General features: G+C 50.6%; 1 protein-coding gene across 1 annotated transcript in view; it reads left to right on the top strand.

Annotated features, from left to right (window-relative positions):
- Positions 1-21,962, top strand: part of SART3 (spliceosome associated factor 3, U4/U6 recycling protein) — a 542,493-nt gene that overhangs the window by 454,028 nt on the left and 66,503 nt on the right. The gene's annotated exons all lie outside the window — the stretch shown is intronic.

Here is a 21,962-nt window from a genome sequence, read left to right on the forward strand (position 1 = left end):
ATCAGGTGATCTCACACAGTCTGCAACACAGGGGTCATTGAGGCTGGGTTCAGAATTCCAAGCAACAATACATACTAGGTTCAAGGGGATTCCTGTGCTTCCGTTCCCGGATTTGGCAGCGGTGGTTCACAAATCTCTCCTCGGTGAGTATTCCATGCTCCCCACTCTTTCCCCCACTTCTTAGGTCATCCTCTAGCTACAAACACCGACTTCTCCCTGAACATGCACCAGTCAAGGTCCTCCTGCCATCTAGTTACTCGGGGCGGCTGTCCAGCACCTCAAAGCTGGCCAATATTCCACTTGGCCACCATGTAAGCCAGGGTGACCCACTGCTTCTGATATACATTCAGATCCGTAGGCTCCCACACATTCAACTGACACCTTCGGGACTCCGGCAGTAACTCCGCCCCAGACATCTCGTAATACATCGTGAATCTTTGTCCTGAAAGGCTGTATCGCCACACAATGCCACAGAATATGAATGAGGGTGCCGGATTCTCCACACACTCTCCTACACTCACCACTCCCTCCTTGTCCCATTCGTATCAGTCGAGGCCCGGTGATATATGACCTATGCAGTATCTTCAGTTGTACTAGTCGAAGCCTCATCTGAATCGCCACAACCTTAGGAGAGGAAACTGCCGCCACCCAGTCTTCATCGTCTAATTCCAACCCATCCATATTCCACTGGTCTCTGATTCGCACCAGAGGGTCCTCCATGTTATTGATCAGCTTCCTATATATCAGAGAGATAGTCTTTTCTGGAATATGCCCGTCGAGCACCCGATCTTCAAGGGGCGACGAATCAGGGAGTACCAAGTCCTTAGGGACATGCGTGGCGAGGGCGTGTCGCACCTGGAAATATCAGAAATATTCATTCTTGTGCAAACTATATATTTTTTGTAAAGAATCGAACGTATGCACCGCGCCCTCCCCCCAAACATCTTTCCCATGAGTAATGCCAATTGTGTCCCACTTAACGAACCCCTTAGTTTTCCACCCAATTTCTCCGAGTTCAACATTCGAGTCGACAATATGAACCTACCTTCCCACCCCAAACACCTGTTACCCACATGCCATACCTGCACCCCATGTGCGGTCGGGCCCGTTAATGCAAACTTTCCCGGCTTGGCGTACAGAGCCCTATCTATCATCCCTCCCGGTGCTTGACCTCGGTCCATAGCATATCCCAGGTCTCCGGGGGTTCCGTAAACAATGTGATTCACTGCGGCCAATTGGGAGGCCCAGTAATACTTCCTTAAGTCAGGAAGACCGATCCCTCCATCATACCATGGGAGAGTCAACTTGACGAACGCGATTCGGGGTTTGCCGTCCCATAGGAGCTGCCTCTGGAGAGCTTCTATTCCCCTAAAGTAGGAGGCCGGAACAGAGTCCATCGAATTTTGCAAGGCATATAAGAACTGGGGCAAGGTCATCATTTTAAAAAGAGCGGCTCGTCCGAGCAAGGACAGCGGAAGAGCCTTCCAGCGCTCCACATCCTTCCTGCATCTGTCTAATGGGAGAGCGAGATTGTTGGTGAACCGCAGCTGCGGATCAAGCGTGACAAATATACCTAAATACTTGAACCCTATGGTTTCAACCTGAATTGGACATGAACGCGGGACCACCGGCATGTCACCCACTAGGACAAAGAGCACTGACTTTGCCCAGTTTATGGCCAGTCCCTAATACCTACCAAAGATATCCAGTACGTCCAAGAAATTACGTAAGGAGTCTTTGGGATTAGTGAGATAGAGCAAAACGTCGTCTGCATAGAGTGAGATCTTATCTTCCCAGCCAGGCGACCACCTTAGGCCCGAATCGTCCCAGGCAGCCAAAGGTTCCATTGCAAGCTCAAAAAGTAGCGGAGACAAGGGGCATGCCCGTCTTGTGCCCCACCCCAGAGAAAAGTCACTGGACCTGCAATTATTAACTACTACCCTCGCCAGGGGTTCCGCTTACGACAGTCGCACCCAACCGATAAACTCCTGCCCAAAACCCAGCTTCGCCAACACCGCAAACAGGTAGTGCCATTCTACCCGGTCAAATGCCATGGTGGCGTCAATTGACACCAACACTGTCGGTTCGTGTATCTGAGAAGAACCCCTAAGGATACCATGCAGTCGCCGCTGATTCAGCACCGTATTACGACGCGGCATAAAGCCAGATTGATCCGGGTGAATCAAAGACGTGATCACCTTGACCAGCTGAGTGGCGAGCAATTTCGCTAATATTTTGGGTTCAGCACTAAGCAGTGAGATAGGTCTATAGGAAGAACATTGCGTCCTGGGTTTGCCCACTTTGTGTATGACCACAATATTGTCCACTCGTTGGTCGTATTGGAGCATGTCCTTTTCCCTACTCTCCAAGAACATGTGGAGCAAGTCGATTGGCGTTAAATTTATACAACTAAATCGGTATCCCGTTAGGGCCCGTCGTTTTACCTGATTTTATTTGCCTTATAGCCTGTGCCACTTCATCATTGGAGATAGGAGAGTCCATATATTGCCTATCCTCCTCCGACAAACTTGGCATATCAATGTCCCTTATCATATCGCTGTTCTCCATCTCGGAATATCTACTGTCAGCAGTATACACCTTTTTATAGTACGCTGAAAACTCATCTGCCACCGCCTGTGGATCTGTAATTTACGCGGCTCCAGTCCCTCTAACTCCGGCACTAGCCTCGAGGCCCTCTCACCATGTTCCAGCCATGCAATCAATTTACCTGCTTTATCGCCATGCTCGTATATGCGACTCTGAACAGCACTGATGTGCACAATCGCTCTATCACGCACCAGGCCTTTATATTCCTCTTGCAGAAGTCTCAATCTTTGGAGCTCCGCAGCTGTGTGGGACACAGCCACTTTCTTCTCCAAGAGTATGACCTCCGCTTCCTTCCGAGCCACCTCGGCATGACTCTTTTTCTTCTTCCCAGCAACTAAGGACAGGACTTCGCCCCGTGCGACCGTTTTGTACGCTTCCCAGAGGGACTGTGCGGAGTCGACCGACCCCAGATTTTCCAGGAAGTAGCAGTCAGACATTAGAAGCACCTCTTTTCTGATAGCCGGATCTTTTAACTGCCAGGCACTAATAGGAGCCACCCTACCCACCCCTGGTCTATCAAGTGATAGCTGAATCCACAATGGGGAGTGGTCAGAGATCCCTCTGCCGAGGTGCTTCACCTCCTGGATCGTAGGCGCCATAGCCGCCGGCAACAGGATATATTCCAAACGCGATAAGCTACCGTGTGCAGCCGAGACATGCGTGAAATGCTTCAGCGTTGGGTTACGTACTCACCAGCTATCGACCAGACCTAACGTTTCAAGAAAGTCTGAGAGCCATCTTTGCGATTGTCTAAGCACACGCAGCGGGCTACGATCCCTCTCTCCGTCAAGCACAGCATTAAAATCGCCCCCCAATACTAGGCCACCCAGGGGTAACGCGAGAAAGACCGTACCCAGATCTCGAAAGGTGTCTGCGAGCCATCTCTGCGATTGCCTAAGCACACGCAGCAGGGCTACGATCCCTCTCTCCGTCAAGCACAGCATTAAAATCGCCCCCCAATACTAGGCCACCCAGGGGTAACGCGAGAAAGACCGTACCCAGATCTCGAAAGGTGTCTGCCTGGAGGCCCGGAGGTACATATATCGACAAAAAGGTGACAATCCTACCTTCCAAAAACCCAGAGACTCCCGCATATCTGCCCCTCTGGTCCAACCATGTAGCCTGCACCGACAGAGGAAAGGAGTTCTTGACCAAGATCCCTACCCCCCTGGATCCAGAAGTGAACCCGGCGTGCGCCACCAACTTATACCCCCCTTTATGGAGGGCCATACACTTGTTACCGACCAGATGTGTCTCCTGCAGCAATACCACGTCTGGGGAATGTCTCCTGATAAGTTAGCTGACCTTCCCTCTCTTGATCTTATCACCCAAGCCATTCACATTCCAGCTCAGCACTCTCATCCCCGATCCTCGACTACCCTGCGCCATCCGACCCAAAGAACAGGTATCTCACAACATCGCTATCACCCGACACAAACAACGAAAAGGAAAAGAAAAACAAAAGAAAGAAATCACAACCACACAAAACCAATCCCAACCCACCGCCCCCCAACCTGCACCCCTGCTCTCGGCATCCGCCTACCCCCAACTCGCAGTGTGCCTGTCACCCCATACGCTAACTAACCAATAATCTAAATATAGATTAGAGGAGGATGTCAGAGCCCCGCATCCCCGCCCTCGCCCACCGTAGCCATTTCTCACGCCTTCTGCGTCATACAATTGGAAAGGGTAGTCTCATAGAAATGTCTCGCAACTAGCTTAGTGCCCACCTGCCCGCCTCGACCAAGAAGTTCAAAACTCATCACTCTCATTCCTGTACACCGCGGCCATCCTCCGGGGCTCCACCCCCCCCCCCCCCCCCCCCCCACCCCCCGAGGGAAGAGACTCCCCAGTCAGTCAGATGCAACTGCCGGGTCTTCGAAGAACCAAACTTTCTCCTCGGCTTCCACCCGCAACTTGGCAGGGAACAGCATAGCGTATTTCAAACCCTTGTCTCTGAGCCGCCTCTTAACTCCGAGAAAGCTCTGTCGCTGCCTCTGGACCGCCTGGGTGAAGTCTGGTTCTCATATCGTATCGTAGGGGGCCTCCAGATCTGGAGGCCTGCAGGATAGCGTCTCTGTCTCTGAAGTTGAGCACCCTTGCGATCATCGGACACGGCGGAGCCCCCGACTTTGGTCTTCCTCCCAGAATTCTATGCGCACGTTCTACAGTGAAGAAATTTCCCAACCCTTTCGGTTTCAGATGGTTGAGGATAACATCCTCCACAAAGAGGTCAGGGGCCAGACCTTCGGCCTTCTCCGGAACTCCAATTATGCGTATATTGTTTCTTCGAAGTCGTCCTTCGTATTCATCCAGTTTGCGGCGAGTCAGGTCGTCCGAAGCCTTAAGATCCCGGACGTCACACTGCAGCTGCGAGACATCGTCCGTCAAACTTGCAGTTTTGATATCCAACGATTTAACCTTCTCACTGGTTTTAGTGAGATCGGCACGAAGCAGGTTGACCTCAATAGTCACAGTATCTAATTTGTGGTCCAGCTACTCCATCTGCTGCCCCAGGGAAGACTTGAGGCCATCAATAGCAGCCAGTACATCTTGCAGGGTAGGTTCAGATGCAGAATCCGTGGACTCATTGCCTCCCTCCGACGTTCGTCCCGATCCAGTGGGTGAACTTCTGGGTAGCGTGTAGCGATCCAGCTTATTAGATTGTACGGCCCGGGAACCTTTAGTCGACCTAGGAGGCTGTCTCTCGCCCTCAGACCGTGCCGCCATTCTGGGCCTATAGTCGGGAAATGCGAACCCACAGCCACGGCAGCAACCGCAATGGTATAGGGAGGCGGCGGGTTTGGCACCACACCAGAACAAAAGCTGACACTCCTGTAGCTCGTGAGGCCGCCTCTGCCTCCCGCAGCGCTCACCAGATCAAATAGGCAAGTTCCACCGGGCGACTCGCTAGGTGCCGGCCTGGCCCACTGCCATCCACGGGCACCGTTATCCGGCAAGAGGGTATGCGGACAGATGACTACACGGGGCTCATTAACAAACCAGCGGCATCAGGAGGTGTCCCCCGCGAGGATCCACACCCACCAGTCCGGTACACCTGCTTCGGACTGTCACAGCAGGGGCCACACCGTAAGAATAGCATGCACCGACTGACTAGCGGCTACTGGTAGCCAACTCACAGGATGCCTCGAGGAATTCGGCACCGATGGAACAGAAACCGGGCACTTGTGGGGATTGCACCCCAGCAAACACTTCTCAGCTGGTAGGCCGTCAACTGACCCGCGGTGCACAGAGATGGCAGATTCACAAGTATGGAGCTCCACAAGCTCGATACACATCAGCGGGCTGTACCCTGAGCTCAGAAAGGGCTACCACGCAACACAATCCAAGGGTGCCACAGATAACACAGGGGGTGAGGGGAAGGCCCCCCTAGTCTAGCGTCGCGGGACAAAACAGGTGTCGAATTCGTGGGCATATAATACAATCATGCGGGGATCGCCCGCATCCGCCAGGAGCCAAAGTTACATTTGCCGGCGTTTCACCTTCCAGGAATCCGGGCACGTTACGGTAGCTCCCCGCCGTCCCCACCGCCGTCCGGGCAGCCCCTGGCGAGAGCAGCACAGCACAGCACGGGCGCCCCGCGAGCCGCGATACCAAGGGCTCCGACGCCCATGCCTCAATGGACGAACCTTCGTGGGTCCCTCCGTCTAGATGCTGACGTCCGATCCTGCGTAATAGGAGGCGGCCGGGTCGTCTTCACCCGCTCCATCGGCTGGTGGTGATCAAAGGTCTCTCACCAGACGCGGCAACCCACCGGGTCTCTCAGCCTGTTCTGGGATGCGGCCGGCGACTTCCGGTCCACGCACCCGCTGTTGTCAAGTCAAAGTCAAAAGAAACTTTATTCGGTTTTGTTCACAAAATCATAAAAGCACATGATTAAAACCTATGGTTAAAAACATCTAAAATCTGTTCAATAAATACAATATATGACATCAAGTAAATACATTCATTTATAAAATTGCAAGTCATGATTATTCATCAGAGCAAAGGGCCTTAAACCTACGGCATTTTGCAATTAATTAAAAAGGGATAATCCTATCCCCCCCCCCCCCCCCGATCAAATAGCAGCAAGGATGCAGGAAGGCTACATAGTAATCAGTTAGAGTTCCTTAGTCTGATAACAATCCTTAAGTAAGAGGAAACCGCTTTGATGACAACAACAGAGTCTAGTTGTTTTAATTTGAGAAAAGCCGCTCTGCATTCCCTTATGCCCCATTTTCTAAGTATCGGTCTTAAAAACAGTTTTCTCGGATTCTCATAAAATTTACAAAACAAAATACAATGGATGTTGCTTTGTTTCGAAACCATGTCACAAGGGCACTTTGCCAGATCTTTAGACCAATTATTACAGTCTGGAAATGTAATCAATCGAAAGTAACAATCAGCGCGAAACCTTGTCAGCAGCATTCTAGAATAACTGCTTGGTTCTAATACCAGGTAGGGCTGAACCCCTACATGGGTAATCAGTTGCTGGTTCGCCATGGCAGTGTGTTTACCCTTTTCTAAGGTCTGCCTTTTAGTCCTGAGATGGTCCAAAATCAATTTTTTTAAAACATTTCTGGGTATCCTTTACAAATTTTGAGGTGAATCGAAAAATTCGCTACACCCGATGTCAAACAACATGGATTTTACGTATTTAAGCCATTTTATACTTGCGACTCCATCTAGCAGCAAACAGTCATTCACTATCTCTCTGTTCAGAGTTGCTTCAGGGGTTACCCAGATTTTTCTCCAGAGTAACAATGGAGAGGATTTGATAGTGTCAGAAATATAAGATAGCCCGACTTCACTGTGGCTGAAAGAAGTAGAAATAGATTTGGGGGCAGCTAATAGGTAGCGAATGAATGAATTTTCACAAATTTGGAGCTGTTCAACCGGCGCGAGCCCCCAAATCCCGGCCCCATAGGTACGGGTTGGGACGCATTTAGCTTTATATACTTGAAGGAGTTCGCGTACCGGCCGCCCTCCAAAGAAAATCGGCCTACCAGAGCCTATTACCTTCCCACAGGTCATTGTGTACGTTTTTGAGGTGTTGATTATTAACCCTCTGCTTGCCATATAATCAGAAAATTTGGCTACTGCCCTTTGTAGACCTATAGCAGTCCTAGACATAATTGCAGCGTCATCCGCGTACAGTAGAATGGGAATCGGGTTACCACCCACGGATGGGTAATCAAACTGGTAATCTTTTAAATGTTTTCCCACGCTGTTTATATAGAGGGTAAAGAGAAGGGGCGCTAAGATGCACCCCTGTCTCACGCCTCTTCTTATGTCAAATTAAGCGGAGCATTCCCCCCCCCCCCCTCCCAAACCTTACCCGGGCCCCCACGTCCCTATACAGTTCTTTTATAAATAGCAGGATGTTTTGATCAATACCCATTTCGCTAAGGGTTGTCCATAGTGTGGAATGATCCACACAGTCAAACGCGGAGCTTAAGTCCACAAATGTTATAAGTAAACTCTCGCGTTTAGCTTGGGTATATTTGGCTACCAATAAGGCTAAATTGAGACCCTGATCCATTGTACCCTTGCCTTTACGAAATCCATATTGTAGGTTCGTAACAATGTCATTTTCATCTGCCCAGGACTGTAACCTGTTAAGGATTACCCTGCCTGGCACCTTCATAAGAGCGTCTAGTAGAGATATAGGGCGGTAGCAGGTAGGGTTATTCCTGTCACCTTTTTTGAATATGGGAATGACGACCGCCTCCGACCAAGTTGAAATAAATCCTGAGGCGTTGATACAATTTAACACATTTGTCAGGAGGGGGGCCCAGAGGCCTGGTTCTGATTTGGAGATGTCTATCGGGACGCCGTCCGGGCCCGGTGCTTTCCCCGCTGAACTCTCCTTTAGTGCCATGGTCACCTCTTCAGTTGAATGTGATTCCTAGTGGGAACACACCCACTGGGCATGCTCCCTCTGACCTTATGATGTGATCGCCTCTGTCATTCTCGCCCTCCTCTGTGTTTGGATTTTTGTATAAATTGGAGAAGTGGGCAACCCAGATATCCCCTGTAATGGCAATGTCTATGATGTTTGTTTCCTTATCTTGCAGGAAAGGCTCGTTTACAGCTTTCCAGAAAGCAACATTGTCGTTCCTCTGGCATGCCTCTTGGAGGTTCTGCCAGATTTCTGCCTTTACCTCGTTCTTTCTTCTCACTAGGGCAGCGTGATACAGTCTTCTTGTCTTCCTGATTAATTTATATGATTTTGGTTTTTCATGAAGGGCATGCTTCAGGTTACGATGAGCCCTGGTGCAGTCTTTATCGAACCACCCTTTAGGTTTTTGAGTTATATTTTTATATTCCCTTGTTAGGTTTGTTTTGATTTCAGCCGTAATTATGCTAAAGGACTCAAGTATTTTGTGTTTGTCTTCAGACTGGGAAAGACATATAGCCACATGTTCAGAAGTATTACTCAGCAAGTTGTGCATGCAAGCAGCAGGGTCGATTTTGCCCCATTTGATGGTGTAACCATTGGATCTTACAAGGTTAATGTGTGAGTTATGTCTAGCTTTTATATCTAGATCAGACCCCTTTACTTTCAATCTGAAGGAAATTGGATAATGATCGCTTATAGCGATATCCAATGTTTCCCACGACACAGCAAAAGCTGAGTATCTAGAGGACATGAGAGTAAAGTCTATAGTTGAATTTACCCCTCTCCCATTAAAGGTGGGATAAAAGTCAACCGCAGGAGAACATACTTCATTGACAAAAATTAAATCAAATCTAAACAGCAAGTTATTTGGTAGGTCCCCTAACCGGGAATGGGTGAAATGAGTTGGAGCATCATCTTTTGTTTCCCCCAGGCCGCAAATGCCTGTGGAGCTACGTTTGCATAATGTACAATTAAAATCGCCCACCCATAGCAGTGGTAAGTCGCCATTTACAGTTTCCTCCAGTTGGAGCAATGATCTAAGAAGGCTAGTGAAAGATTCTTCCCCTAAGGCAACTGGGGCGTTATTATAAAAATTAATGATTGCCAGGTTAGTTATCCCTGTCCAATTGACTAATAATATTTGATAATGGTCCCTTGTTATAAATTTAACTACTGGAATCTTAGCTGTATTGGAGATATAAATGCACAATCCCCCTTTTATTTCTTCCATGTTGGCTGACAATAGCCGGCGTATGAAAGGTTTTGAAACCTAGCAAGTGAATTTCTTTAATCGCCCAGGTTTCTTGGAAGCACAGGATGTTGTGTTTGTTAACTATATCCAGCCATTCATTAAGAGCTACCTTTCCCCTTAAACCTGCTATATTCCAAGATATAATAGGGTGGTTCCTGGATGGTGTCATCTCTGGAGCCACGACAACCGCTACCGCAGCCCTGACTCCTGTCTCACATGTCCCAGTTTCCCTGCAGGTCAAATCTTCAGTCATTTGGCCGGGGACACATTCAGTACTAAGCGCCTCCGAGTGGCGTCAATCCACACATTCCAACCCCGAGAGTGAGGCGAAACGGTTTGAGGTGGTAAGGTTGAAAGTGGGACCTGCAGTGTTGCGTGTAACGGGGTATCGAGATCTTGGAATGTTGTCTAAAAAGGCTTGGGGATAAAAGTAACTTAAGGCACACGCCGTTCTGCCTCCCCCCTCTCTTTCCGTATACCAGTCTTTAATATGTGTGGTTACCCTGTGGTCCCTGAAGTTGATGACGATTACGTCACCTTGTATATCCTTAGGTCTTTGTCCTACCCACCCCACTCTTCTAACATGTAGTATCTCGCCATCTATATTAGGTGGTAATGGTCTGTTTGCTTTCAGCCAATGTACCACTTTATTTTTGAGGCCATAGTAGCCTTCACTTTTTGCCTCTGGTAATACCGGAACCCCTGTAAGTATCACCACATAGGGTGTCGCCTCCGGGGGGAGATCAATTCGGTCTACAGTTTCTCTAACTCTTGGGCCCCTTGCTGGGTGGTTTGACCTGGTGGTGTTTCCTTGGTTATTATCAGATTTGGTGGCTTGCCTACTCGTTTTTTTCTCCCCGGGGGGTTTTATTATAATTATCCCCCCTTGGTGGGACCTGTGTGTTTTCCCGATGGGCCAGAGGAACAGAAGGTGGAACCGGTCTATTCATTGGTTTTGTTGATCCCGACGCAGTCACCAACTTGCTTGGTGACTGCGACTTGCTATTGGATACTAGTTCTTTAAGCAGTTTGGAATTGGTGGTAATTCCTTCCTCAATAGTCACCAGTTTGTCCCCCAGTCTTTTCACTCTCTCCACTAACGGAAGTAGTAGGGATTTGACCAGGTGTTCTATGTGTCCCATTTGATCTAAAGTGGAGTGTACCGTTGTGGAAGGATTATTTTGCACATGTTCGAGGCATGTGGGCTGCTAAATTCATATCTTAGCATTAGATCGCCGCCTAGTGTTGGGTCCGGATGATCGCACATTGTTGTCCTGGAAGAGTCTTCGAAGTATCCTGAGATGGGTGGCTCCTCCCCTGGACTACAGTGCGCATGGGCATCGGCTCCATCCCCAGATTGTTTTTTTCCGCCATTGGGTTCGGATGTGGTCTCGACGTCTTTCTGTCGAAACCGAGAAAACCTTACTTTTAGCGGCCAAAAGGCCTCGATTTTTTGCGTCGGTATTGTTTGCGCACGGTCTCGAGTCTTCCGTCTCTTGGAGCCGGAATAGGCGGAGTTTTCATTCGCTTTCTGGACTTTGAGGCCTTCTCATCGCAACACGACTGCAAAACTTTTCGGACATGGAGCGCAGCCCGTTTAAGTACTGTCAGCTTTGTGGGTCCAAGTACCCACACATCGATCTACACCCCGTCTGTAACAAATGCCTTTCGCCTGACCACGACGACGGCAAGTGCAAGGCATGTGCACAGTTCCGCTCAAAGAAGACTCTCAAGCTTCGGCGCGCGGTGCGCATGGAAGCTAGACAAGCGGCCCCGGATCCGGAGAACATCTTCGGTGACCAGGAAGAAGAGGACCAGGGTCATCATCTTCAAATCTCCCCACCCGAGACGGAGGTCGAGGCGGATCCAGGAGACGACGACGGAGTCGTGGGTCAAGGCCTTGAATACGTCGACGAGGTAGGGGACGACGATGAGATTTATGGGGCCGCGGCAGATAGCTCGGGGGACGAGCTCTGCCCCGAAGGTTACGAAGATACCGACCGGGTCACGGGATCGCCTGTTGGCCTTACCCAAGACCCGTTGCCGCAAGCCACGGCCCCGCCTTCTGGCCCGGCCACGGACTTACTTGCCGAGCAGACTGTTTCAAAACCGAAACCGAAACCATCGGGATCGACAACACCTAAGATGGCCGACCCGAAAACGAAACTGAAACTTAAGGACTCGAGTGTCCCTAAGATGGCTGCCGTACCGGCAAAAACGACTGTGCCCGCTACTCCATCGACTCCGTCGACCTCCGGTCCGCAGAAGTCGAAAAAGGCCGTCGATTCCGCCGCTGCAAAATCGAAATCGACGCCAGTGGAGGGGGCCTCTAAGAACGATGGTCGGCACGGATCGACGGCTGCGCCGCCGTCCAAGCACGCCAAAGCCAGCTCCAAAGACGCTACGCAAGCGCACGGATCGAAGACTGCCACGTCGACGCCCCGGTCCCAGGAATCGGGGTCGGTGACGACGGGATCCGCGCCCAAAGCGCACAAGGCCCACAAAGACGTCGGATCCGAGGGAAAGATCAGACCATCCTCGACGGCGCCAAAACAAACTGTGAGTGAGACGTCCCTCATCGCCGAATCACTACAGCGAATCAGGGAGAAGGCCTCTGCTCCGTCGGCTCCGATACCATCGCCGCAGCCGCAAAAGGACAATCCAGCAAAACCTTCTGGGAAGCTTCTCTTTATTTTGCCGCCGAAGGAGGCGCCGAAAGCCTTTTCCACCAAATCGGCGCCGAAACAGGTGATTTCTTCACCGGCTGGCCCTCTTCCACGTCGGGTACTCGAATCTGAGGATGATTCAGAGCATTTCATCGACGCTGACACAGGGAAACTGACCCTCTATAAAAGGAAGATCACTTCGGAGTCAGTGGACTCATATGTCATCCCACTGAAAAAGAAGAGGGTGCCCCTTGATGCTTCAGGCCTCATGGAACCAATCCAGCCTCCTCCGAGACGGAGCCCTACTCCCTCACCAGAACACTCTGCGGGTGAGGGGTATGATGAGGACGAGCAATACAATTTCCCTATCAATGAACCTGATGCGCAACAGGATTCATATGATGATACTGGTGACCAAGGCACCCAAAGTGTGGGGCAGGACCCGCAGCTCTTTAATGCACGTGCATCCCCAACTGAGGATTCAGCAGGTTTTCATGCACTACTCGAAAGGGCAGCAGCCAATCATGATGTGGACATGCATGCCGACCCGGTTGAGGAAGACTTCCTTTTCGACACATTTTCAGTCTCTGAAAGGACAGTAAAGACTCTGCCTATGCTTAAAGGAGTCCTCAAGCATGCTGGGGACATATTTAAGGAGCCTACAAGAGCAAGAGTGGTCAATCCACGTATTGAAAAGAAGTACAGACCTGCACCTGCAGACCCGCATACATTCGGGGACAGTTGCCACTGGACTCTCTTGTGGTCGCCAATGCCAGGAAACGTGCCAACTCCCAAACCACGGGTGAAGCTCCTCCCCCGGATAAGGAGTCTAAAGTGCTAGAGGCAGGGGGCAAAAGAGTAGCTGCGCAGGCATCAAACTTTTGGCGCATTGCCAATACACAGGCACTCTTAGCGCGTTACGATAGGGCGCACTACGACACCCTAGAACAGATTATACAACACCTGCCTCCACAGTTCCAAGAAGGCACTAAACTGCTTATTGAGGAGGGGAAGCTAATCTCAAACGCAGCCATCAAGTGTGCCCTTGACGCAGCTGACACAGCTGCTAGAGCTATCAACACTAGCGTTATGCTGAGACGACAGGCGTGGCTACGCATCTCAGGGTTTAAACAGGATATTCAGACAACAATTCTTAATCAGCCAGTCAATCCTGATAGTCTGTTCGGTCCAGATGTTGACACCACCCTAGAGAAAATAAAAAAGGACACAGAGACTGCTAAGTCCATGGGGTCCATTTTTACAGTCACAACAGTTTCGTGGCAGCAATTTTCGTCGCTCAGGTGCACGTGGAGTCACCAGAGGACAAATGGGTCAACAATCTCAGTTCTCAAAAGGAGGAGCACAATCCTCGTTCACGAAACAGAACAAGGGAGGTTACAGAAACAACAGCAACAGAGGTCGCGGCAGAGGAAACAACAGCTCCCGCTCCTCTACCCCAAGCAAACAGTGACTCTCTGTCACTGCCCCCCGACCACTTAACACCTGTCGGGGGGGAGACTGCAGCAGTTCCTGCCCGTCTGGAGAAACATCACCACAGACAGGTGGGTGCGACAACTAATCCAGTATGGTTATTGCCTAGAGTTGAAATCCACTCCACCCAACATCCCGCCAAGGCAAAGACCTATGTCCGCAGAGCACTTGCTCTTATTGCAGCAGGAGGTAGTGGTGATGCTGCAAAAAGGCGCAATCGAGCTCGTGCCGGTGGGAGAGGAAGGTACAGGGGTGTATTCCCTGTACTTCCTTATTCCGAAGAAGGACGGATCTCTCAGACCCATTCTAGATCTACGTCCCCTCAACCTGTATATACTATCAGAACATTTCCACATGCTCACTCTCCAACAGATTCTTCCCTTGCTAAACCAAGGGGACTTCTTAGCAACCTTAGATCTCAAGGATGCTTATTTCCACATTCCACTACACCCGTCCCACAGGAAATACCTCAGGTTCACTATTCAAGGCGAGCATTACCAGTTCAAGGTACTACCCTTCGGAGTCACCACAGCCCCAAGGGTGTTTACTAAGTGTCTGGCGACAGTAGCAGCGCACCTCAGGAGGCAGAACATCCATGTCTACCCCTACCTGGACGACTGGCTCGTGCAAGCCAAGTCGGAGCAACAGTGCGCCGCGGACATGTCGACTACAATTCACCTTCTTCACAATCTGGGTTTCTCGCTGAACTACCCAAAGTCGCATCTACAACCAGCACATGTCCGGCAGTTCCTAGGTGCGACGATCAACACCCTGACGGCCATGGCTCAGCCATACCAAGTCAGGATAGACAGCATGCAGTCTCTGATCCAAAAGTTCAGACCACAACACTCGCTTCCAGCGAGAGTGTTCATGCAGTTGATAGGCATGATGGCCTCCTGCATCTTCATAGTCCCGCACGCACGGTTACATATGCGCCCGCTCCAGGAGTGCTTAGCGAATCAGTGGACACAGGCTCAAGGGCAATTGACAGACCTAGTGTTGGTTACCAGTTGGGCATACGACTCTCTGCATTGGTGGACTCCACACAACCTTTGCAAGGGCCGACTGTTCCAAGAGCCTGTGCCGCAGATTACCCTGACAACGGACGCATCTCTCCAGGGATGGGGAGCTCATCTGCTCGATTACACAGTGCAGGGACTATGGACGACGCAGCAACAGAAGATGCACATCAACTATCTGGAACTGATGGCAATCTTCATGGCAATAAAGTCCTTCATTGTACATCTGTGCAACAAGGTAGTGTTAGTCCGGACGGACAACATGACCGCGATGTACTACATTCAAAAGCAGGGAGGCACCCACTCGCCACAGCTGTCTCATCTGGCTCAGAGCATGTGGAAGTGGGCCATTCAGAGGAACATTTTCCTCATGGCAGAACACCTCCCAGGGAAGGACAACCAGATGGCGGATCTGCTTAGCAGGTACAGCCATCAAATGCACGAGTGGGAGATACACCCATCTGTCCTCCACCCGTACTTCCAGCAGTGGGGTCATCCGGAGATAGACCTGTTTGCCACAAAAGAAAACGCAAAATGCCAACACTTTGCCGCCAGGTTCCCTCACCCACAGTCGCAGGGGAATGCGATATGGATGAACTGGTCAGGCAAATTTGCGTACGCTTTTCCGCCAGCCCCTCTGATACCGCTGGTGGCAAGAAAGCTAAGGCAGCACGCGATGACTCTCTTCCTAGTTGCTCCAACGTGGGCGCGCCAAGCATGGTACACCACGTTCCTCGAACTCTCAGTGGTGCCGCATCAAAGACTGCGCCTCACGCCCAGTCTTTTAACGCAGAACCATGGAGAAATTCAGCATCCAGATCCGCAACAGCTCAACCTGGCGATCTGGCTCCTGAAGTCCTAGAGTTTGGATACCTTAACCTACCTCCAGAATGCATGGACATCATCAAGGAGGCAAGGAAGCCAACTACCAGAGCATGCTATGCTGCGAAATGGAAGCGTTTTGTCATTTACTGTACTACCAATGACATCAACCCGCTAGATGCATCTATCCCTGACATCATTTGCTACCTGTTGCATCTTTACAAGTGCAATCTAGCGTACACTTCCATTCGGATACATCTATCCGCCATAGCGGCTTACCTTCAAAACAGGCAGCACCTCTCTGTCTTCAGAGTGCCTGCCATTAAAGCCTTTCTTGAAGGCCTGAAACGAGTCATTCCCCCAAGAACACCACCAGCTCCGGTGTGGAACCTCAATGTGGTCCTCACCAGACTGATGGGACCACCTTTTGAGCCACTGCACTCGTGTGAACTCCAGTTCCTAACGTGGAAAGTGGCTTTCCTAATAGCTATCACGTCACTGAGGCGTGTTAGTGAGCTACAAGCGCTCACAATCCAAGAGCCATTTATTCAGATTCATCCAAATAGGGTAGTGCTACGCACTAACCCCAAATTCCTTCCGAAGGTGGTGTCACAGTTTCATCTCAACCAAACTATTGACTTACCGGCATTCTTTCAAAACCCACAAACGGTGGCGGAAAGAATGCTCCATACCTTAGATGTACGGAGGGCGTTGATGTACTACATAGACAGGACACAACCCTTTAGAAAGACAAAACAACTCTTTGTTGCCTTCGCACCACAACACAAAGGCAACCCTATTTCCAAAGCAGGAATAGCCAGGTGGATTGTTAAGTGCATCCAGATCTGTTATCAAAAGGCCAAGCGCACTTTAACGATACCCCCAAGGGCGCACTCCACACGCAAATTGGGGGCATCCATGGCTTTCCTAGGGAACATTCCTTTAGAGGATATTTGCAGAGCAGCCACGTGGGTTACACCACATACCTTTACAAAACACTACTGTGTTGATGTACATTCCAAGCAGCAAGCTGCTGTAGGACAGGCTGTTCTCAAAACACTTTTTCAGGTTTCTGCAGCTGGCACAGGCAACCGCCGCTGATGGAGGGACTGCTATGTATTCTATGCTAAGATATGAATTTAGCAGCCCACATGCCTCGAACTGAATATGCTACTTACCAGTATGCATCTGTTCTTGTCATGTAGGGCTGCTAACATTCATATCGCCCGCCCTCCTCCCCGGTGCCTGTCGCAGCTGCAGATATACTATTGTATTTATTCATTAGCATGGACATCCTTTGCACTTTTCACTCCATCTTCTGCCACAATGGCGAAAAACAATCTGGGGATGGAGCCGATGCCCATGCGCACTGTAGTCCAGGGGAGGAGCCACCCATCTCAGGATACTTCGAAGACTCTTCCAGGACAACAATGTGCGATCATCCGGACCCAACACTAGGCGGCGATCTAATGCTAAGATATGAATGTTAGCAGCCCTACATGCCAAGAACAGATGCATACTGGTAAGTAGCATATTCATTATTCTACCAGCTAAACTCGATCCCTTATGTGGGCTTCGGAATATTTTAGATGTTTTAGCATGTCTACCTATTTGAGTATTTCCCCCCCCTTTTCCTTTTGGTAGCGGGTCTTCGCCCGGATGTATTTTTAGATGTTATTTTGATAGCGGGAATGAGAGGCGTGAGTATTGGGGAAGGGACTTGTGTGGGTAGTACGATAAGATCACTAGTGCCATGATTTGACTCCCTACTTGAGTCAGTGCAGCCTGAGCGGTCCTGTAACAGTAAGGGGGTGCCGATGTCTCTGGTTAAATCTGTTACTGGATCTTGACGTGGAGGTGTTCTAGCTAATTGTATAGTGCCCAGGGAGGAGCGTTTCTACAATAATTCTGAGGATAGGCGGCGCTCTGTAATTGCAATTTCTCGTTCTAATACAGAGGCCGCCCTAGTGATGGAGTGATCTAGCGTCCCTCAGACAGACCCACCCACCAAGGATTTCCCCCCTTACTGAAGCCGGTAGACATAGTTCAAATTCTTCACAGCGCTTATGTCACAATCGAGTCGGCCTCTGGGATACCAATAATACCTTAGGACCCTCTCTCTTAATGATTACGATAGAAAGTCAAAGGACCAATCTTACTTGCGCATTATGTTCCGAAAATTCAAGAATTAATAAGGTGGCCCAGCCCAGCCTCGTCCTGCCGCGGATGGCCACAGATGACCCCGCCCTTGTCCCGGGCTTCTCCCGGGACGCTCCCGCGTCGCGGGGGTAATGGCTCGCTTTTAAGCGCCTCCAGGCGTAGTTTGCCGAGATAGGAGCTTCCGGGCGCAAGGGCAGCCGGGAGTTGTAGTCCTGCCTTCTACGGTCCCCCCCCAAACCCCCCCCTTTGCGGTCACGCTGGAGGTGGAAGAAGCAGCGACGGCAGGGGGTGACCAGAGGCAGCAGCAGTGCAGAGAGTTAGGGGCCCCAGTGGAATCGAAGGAGCTGGCTTGAAGAAGTGGCAATAACAGGTTGGTTCCCCACTCCTCCGGGGTAATGGCTCGCTTTTAAGCACCTCCAGGCGCAGATTGCCGAAATAGGAGCTTCCGGGCGCAAGGGCAGCCGGGAGTTGTAGTCCTGCCTTCTACGCTCCCCCCCACACCCCCCCCCCTTTGCGGTAACGCTGGAGGTGGAAGAAGCAGCGACGGCAGGGGGTGACCAGAGGCAGCAGCAGTGCAGAGAGTTAGGGGCCCCAGTGGAATCGAAGGAGCTGGCTCGAAGAAGTGGCAATAACAGGTTGGTTCCCCGCTCCGCCGGGGTAATGGCTCGCTTTTAAGCACCTCCAGGCGCAGATTGCCGAAATAGGAGCTTCCGGGCGCAAGGGCAGCCGGGAGTTGTAGTCCTTCCTTCGACGGTCCCCCGCCCCCTCTGCCGTCGCGCTGGAGGTGGAAGAAGCAGCGACGTCAGGGGGTGACCGGAGGCAGCAGCAGTGCAGAGAGTTAGGGGCCCCCGTGGAATCGAATGTGCTGGCTCGATGAAGTGGCAATAAACAGGTTGGTTCCCCGCTCCGCCGGGGTAATGGCTCGCTTTTAAGCGCCTCCAGGCACAGATTGCCGAGATAGGAGCTTCCGGGGGCAAGGGCAGCCGGGAGTTGTAGTCCTGCCTTCGACGGTCCCCCCCCCCTCTGCGGTCGCGCTGGAGGTGGAAGAAGCAGCGACGGCAGGGGGTGACCGGAGGCAGCAGCAGTGCAGAGAGTTAGGGGCCCCAGTGGAATCGAAGGTGCTGGCTCGAAGAAGTGGCAATAACAGGTTGGTTCCCCCGCTGTTGTCAAACTCCACGCCGGCCGCCACGATCACCAGAGCTCCTGGCTCCACAGTAGGCAAGGGACCCAAACTTCTCTGGATCGCAACTCCGGCTCTCCGCAACGCTTCGGGTCTGGAGTTGCTCCAACTCGCGCCGCCACCCTTCCGCTGAAGAGATCCGTCTGCAGCGCCACAGGATATTCGGAGCGAGGAACGGGTCGCTCGGAGCTACTGGCCTACGCGGCCTATTTTGTACGGACGCGTAGCTCCTCCTCCGCTCTGCCTGTTTTTTAATCCATTGAACATATAAACATCACTCTAGGATCTATTATCATGGGAACCTCTGATTTCCATAAACAAGGATAATATATATATATTTTTGCTTTTTCTTTTTTAATGCAGGCGTGTTCAGTAGCTTTGCCTGAAAACACAACTTTTTTTTTTTTATTAAAACAAACTGAAGAGTCTTTTGCAGGCTGTAAACAGAGTGATAAACCGCGACAACCTGAAATCAATGCTTAGAAAATTCCTGAAGCTGCGCTGTCCCATCATTCCCTGTGGATCGGTCAAGTATTGTTTTCTGATGGATAACTACGGACCGCAGATTTCTCTCCTTCAAAATATTTCCAGGCACTAGACTAGATCCAGAAGATTTCTCAGCATAGCCCTTGCGCACCAGTAGGTTGGATCTTGTGGCTCTGTTGACCTTGCGCTGACCCTGAAATGACAGTCTGAGCCTATGTAAGCGCTTCCCAAGCTCACATAATTTCTTTCTGCAGATCCGAAGCTAGTTCCCAACATTTTATTGTGGGTTCACAAGCCTTTTTCCTAACAAAATTATCTTCCAGTGTGAAAGGGAACCTGTCCCCGCCTAAAACTAGAGGAAATATTGTAGGGATTGTCACAAACAGAGGTCTGTGGCCGTGCCCCACGAGATTTCTTTGTTGTGTCGTTTTGGGCCATGCCTCCAAGTCATGCAAGAAGTGTACCCTTATGAATCTGAAAGTGATCACAAAGCCAAGCTGTACGTCCATGAATACTGCAGGAAGTTGTGTAAGTACTGCTCAAAGGCGAGACCATGGACTCTATCCCATTTTCGGGGCCGCTCCCTCTGAAGATCTTAATCACAGTCTATATCTTCAGGTAAATCAAAGTCCAAAAACAAACACAAGAAAGCCAAGCGGGACGAGTCCCAGGCTCACCTCTCTCTTCTGAGAAGTCGCGAGGGCATCAATGTCCCTCAGTCTCGCTCCCAGCCAATGAACCAATTTCGCATCTGATCCCAAGGTACTCTGAATTGTGGGGGCCGTCGGCGGTGCCGCAAAGGATTGAGACTTTCAAATAAACTATTTTGTGCATCCTTGGCTTCCAGGGGATCCTCATCAATAGTCATAAGCAATGAATATTCCCGCCCATGTGCGGGGACCCCGGAAATAATATAAAATTATATATGGAAATCACATATATCTAGCTCCACATATATATATGAACATATATCATTTTTTTCTCACACCAATGCAGCCCCAAACTGAGGCTAAACAATGTAATTACCCATACATATACTGTATTTGCAAGGCTATAAAAAACACATTAGGTCAAATAGTACTTGAACTTTGTGTTTTAATGAGCAAAACACTCATAAATCCAGAAAATTGCTAATAAATAGATATTGTTAGCCCACAGGCTGCATTGTAAAGCAATAGCATAGAAAATGAAAGCATTTTCAACAAAAACTGGCACCGTGCCTTTAAGGCAGCCATGACCCCTAGCTTCCCATCATGCCTCAGGGGTGACCGTTAGGTTAGTTGTTCTTTCCGGCTCCTTCAGTCAGGACCCTGGTTTTACAGCTCCTACCTTTTTTGACTTTCTGTCAAAAATTTATTGAAATTCTACAACTTTTTCACTTTCACTCGACGTCTTTTGACTTTAGAGTGCTAGTGCTGCCTTTTTTGTTCTTCAGAAAAGGTTTATTTTTGTCAAAATGCCTTCACTTTTCGATCCTTGCCCCTCCTGTGGCAAAAAGGAGGCCAGGACTGACACACATCCTGTGTGTATCCTTTGTCTCCCTGAGACTCATAATGCAGACAGCTGTCAGCATTGTAAGAACTTATCAAGGAGAACCCTCAAGGACAGAAAGAGAATAAGAATTTATGGCCTCTCTGAAAGAGATAGGTCTCCCAAAAGGTAGCAGAAGAAGAGAACGCGGTCGACGTTGAGAGAAGTCCCGACCTGTCCTCCGTCGGGATCGGCGTTGAAGCTTCCTGCAAAGGCGAAAACATCTCCAAAGACGCATTCTTCGACGGCGAAGACTTCGACAGCGAAGACCCAGGTACCTCCATTGACGTCAACCAGGCAGCGTTCAACGTCGAGAGGCAGACCTCCGTTGTCGCTGGGTAGGCATACGACGTCGAGGCAGATCACTCCGTCGTCGCCGATGCGATCGACATCGAGGCCCAGCACTCCGTCACCACACCAGCGATCGACGTCGAGGCCCAGCGCTCCATCGTCGCACCAGCGATCGCCGTCGAGGCACATCGCTCCATCGACGCACCGGACGTTCGTCGTTGAGGCAAAGGTGTTTGCCGTCGAGGCACGCTTTATCGACGCCTCATCACCGGCGTTCGACGTCAAGACACTCATCGTCGATGCCGCATCACAGGAGTTCGACGTCGAAGCAGGTTGCTCCGTCGGCGTCACAGCGGCGCTCGACGTCGAGCCACAGGTCTTTGCCAAGGATGGGTCATCAGTCCCCGGCGTCGAGACACCAGCCGCCACCTCCATTGTCGACACCGGCGTTGGGATCAACGTCGACACAGAAGACTCCTGTCAGGTCGACGTCGAGTTTGCGAGCTCTGTCGCCGGGTCACCGGCCAGCGTCGATGGAGAGAACTCCAACGTCGAC

The sequence above is a fragment of the Lissotriton helveticus genome, chromosome 11 (genome assembly GCF_964261635.1).
Source record: "Lissotriton helveticus chromosome 11, aLisHel1.1, whole genome shotgun sequence".
NCBI classification, from domain to species: domain Eukaryota; kingdom Metazoa; phylum Chordata; class Amphibia; order Caudata; family Salamandridae; genus Lissotriton; species Lissotriton helveticus.